Here is a 4,274-nt window from a genome sequence, read left to right on the forward strand (position 1 = left end):
CGGGGAAGTACAACTGAATGAGCCTAATTGTGGCGGTCTGTTGTCGAGCCTTAAGGCAAGATTGTTAGACCTTGGAAGTATTCAGGTGGGGAATTCCTAGGTGACTTGGAGGTAGCACTCCAAATGTCGGGAGCTACCATGCAACACACGTTTACCTCGACTGTCACGTATATGTGTCTCGGGTTGAGTTGAGGGGATCTATGAGGACATGGCCAATTTGAATTGTCCGTCCACCGGGATGGTGGCATAGTATCAAGCCTCCTAACCAAGTACTTCAGAGTTAGAATGGTACCACATTGTAAAGTAGAGTCTAAGCTCATGCATAACATTGCATTTTCTTGTGATTGTTTTGTTGTGATTAGTATGTATTATGTGTGATAATAATTTATGCAATGATTTGATGTTACAGTGAAGTGTATGGATTTTCTTTGATTTTGACTATATAATGTGATGTTTTTCCTTGAAGAACATTTGTGTAATGATACAATTTATTGATGATTAATTGCATGTTCCTCTTATTTATATTATACTATCAACATGATTTCAAAACTCACCTCCTTCGTTGTTTGTGTTTGACTGGCTTGGCCATGCGTTTGCGAAATCGCAGTTATTACAGGTTAATGAGTCTCGAAATGCAAGTTTGGGAGAAACCCCGCTCTAATAGGTGATACCGGGAATTAAGAGTTGTAATGTGTATTTTACTTATGTTATTACAAATGACTTTTTATATGAAAACTCAGTACGAGTAAGTCTTGGGAATTAAATCAAGAAATTCTAGTTAAAACAAGTTCATTGATATTGTACTATTTTAATTGATGAAAAAAGTTGAATTGTTACATGTGTATTTAGAGAAACTTGATAACCTAAATTAGATATTACAGTTTCTATTCTCTTTAACATATTTTTTTTTATCCGCTGCAAATTTTCTTCAAATAATTTAATATATATTATTATAAATGTTATTTTGGGGTTTAGGGTGTCACACAACACATCACCAATAATTATGTCATCAATTTGTGAGCGTGCACCTAACAACTCACGTCATCAATGCATTCGTTGACACATTTCACCATATATCTATCTTTAATTCACCATATTATTCAATTATTATTTTTTATCATACTTAAATTGCATTATTCAAGAATAATCACAAAATACCAAGAAATTAAGCATCCAAAAATAACACCAAGGAATCCAACACCAAGTAGTAAAACACTAAATGAATTACCATATAGCCAAACACCAACCACATGTTTAAACTAAACATGTTATACTAAAATGTCAAACAAGCCCTTACTTCAACTAGCACTCTTTTACCAAAGCAAAACTATTCTCCAAGATTCGTATCCTATTTTCTTTTATCGCAAATAATAACGTTATATTATTTCAAATAATAACATTATATTATTGTTAAAATTAGGGCTTCAATTTAGTTCTTGTTTAATTCAAAATTATATCTTCATTTCTAGTTTGGTCAACAATGATCGAATTCAAAAATAGTTTTGAACAAGATGCTTTTTAATAATATGTTCTTTAGTCAAACCATTATTTTTGAATCCAATCTGAACAGGTCTTATAGATTGATTCTATTTAATTTTGTTAATACTGAGTTTGTAAATTCTTCATATTGACTATGTTCGTATTTTATTCAGATTTACTTTGTAAACCATTTTCATTGATTATGTTCGTATTTTGTTCATATTGATTTTGTAAATTTTTCAGGTTGATTATGTTCGTATTTTTTGTAGATAAATCTTGAACAAGTGTTCTTCAACTCTTGACCAAATCTTTTTTTGAATTTGGTCAAAGATTTCCTTCAATTATAAATTTGAATCAAATCTTATTTTAGATTTTACTCAATTACAAATCTGAATCAAATATTATATTAGAATTTCTCAATTATAAATCTGAATCAAATCTTATTTTAGATTTTCTTCAATATTAAATTTGAATAAAATCTTAGTTTAGATTTTTTTTTTAAATTATAAATGTGAATCAATCCTTATTTTAGATTTTCTTCAAAAACACGAATCTTCTTTCATTCTCTTTGAAGTCAAATATATTGTTATCATAAAATACTTTTTTTTTATCATCAAAACTCTAAGTATAAAATCAATTTGATTTCAACACTAAGTGTTAGAGATTAAGTGAATAGAGTTTAGAGTAATTACAAATGTTTAAAAGTGAGGCAACTCTATATTTCTTCATTTTGGATAATTATTATATTTGGATGTAGGTGTCAATCCTTCTGTTGTTGTTACTGCCTATATATCACAAAAAAATTATTGTACATATGTAATTAAAAGAGTTTTTAATTTGAAATGGGGAGTAGAAATAGTGACAACACCTTCACTATTTCCAACCCATGTTTAAAAAACTTTTAAATACCCGAATTTGAATTTAAATGACAATAGTTATAGGTACCTTAAGGAACTGACTCATTGAGTAGGAGGAACTAGTTAAATTAAGTAATTGATTTTTGTACATCAATTTCATTAATATAAGAACAAGGGTTATCAAAACTGATAATCAACTACTCCTAAATTGATTATAACATACTTAAATGAAAGCTATAGGGTACCATTGACCTAATAAATACATCCAACTATCTGCATTGTAAAGGTGCTTGAGAACACAAGAAATTGAAGATTTGAATTGTATTGGCCATTTAAAAAACTAATTGTGTTACTCAACAAAAAGTGATGTTCTTAATCAAAACATTGAGCATATGATGATAAATCAATTTGAGTAAAAATATAGTTGAATTATAAAGAACTCAAGTTAAATAAAAGATTGGAGATTTCCTCAACAACAAAAATACCGAGTAGAGATAGAGAAGAGACACTCGTATTATATTATACTAGTTTACAACAATTGTTGCTACATCTAGTCCTCCTCTTATAGAGAAATGTTTCTCGATATATTTGAGTACTTATTCCACTATCAATTCAATAGCATACAAATGTTATTTACTTTGCCTCTCCAACCTTCAAGCATTATTTGAATTTCGGGCTTTACTACATTGATTCAAGTATGTGTGAATTGACATATAATTTTTTTTTGGATTTTTAACTTTCACTGAGAGAATAATACAATTCAATCTTATATCAATTCAAGTGTATAAAATAAATTGATTGATTTGCATGAATTTCTAATAACTCTCTACATATATAGAGGATTTTCCATTAATTCTTTTCTTTTGAAGTGTTCATGACTTTTTAAGAAATCTGTTTTGAGCATTGCCTTAGGATATAAACTATTTTCATGTTCTGGCGCCACATCATTAGAGAAAAATATTATTTTTCTTATAATTTTGTTTTCAGACCAATACTAACAACATATCAATTTTCAATGGTGACTTATTGAAAAGATGAAAAGAGGCATTGACTTTTCATACGATAGCTCTACAAGAGGAACCATTGCTTCATAAAAATTACAAAGTCATTTACTTCATTAGAGGATTTGACTTTTGCTAAAGCATTGACTTTTTCAGATGATAGCTCTACTAGAGGAATCATTGATTCATAGAAATTACAATGTAATTATCTGCATCAAATAATTTTTCTTTTACCAAAACATTGACTTTGTTAGATGTTTCATTCAGATTCTTCTTTGATATTTGAATTAGAGGATCATTAGTTGACTTATAATTCCTTGTGTCTTTTAAAGCTTTGACTGGTCAATCAATAGGTTATTAGATACTTGTTGCAAAGATACTTAATAATATATCATGACTTACTTTATTAATAAATATTATTACTTGTTCATTAGTTAATAATATTCTCCGTGTTAAAAACACTTAGAATATTACATCTAACTTATTCAATTTATGCGACCTTAAAATAGATATTGATTAATATAAATCTCTACCTTTCTAATTTAATCTATACCCTTAGCAAATAGTGGTTAATGAAATATTGAAAGTGCTTAATATAATAAACACGTATATGGTTAATGAAATATGGCTGTATTTTGGACACATTAAACTATTTAAGTGACCAATGACAACTTTAAGTGGGGTTGTTTTATATCATTTAAAAATTGTTATTTTATTGTATACCTTTGTAAAAAGAGAAAATAATATTAACTTCAATAGTTTAGTCTAACGATAATGTGAAGAATTTGAAAAATATGTTGTGCCAAACCAAAGGATGCAATTTGGTTGAAGAATTTGGTGCATGTTATATGACACTTTAATACAATTTGGTTCTGAATCAGTCGAGTAGTTTGAGATATACAGTCCAAATTAAGGTGGTTTTGCGTTGAAAAAAAAA

Source organism: Cicer arietinum, chromosome 2, assembly GCF_000331145.2.
Source record: "Cicer arietinum cultivar CDC Frontier isolate Library 1 chromosome 2, Cicar.CDCFrontier_v2.0, whole genome shotgun sequence".
In the NCBI taxonomy this organism is placed as follows: Eukaryota; Viridiplantae; Streptophyta; class Magnoliopsida; order Fabales; family Fabaceae; genus Cicer; species Cicer arietinum.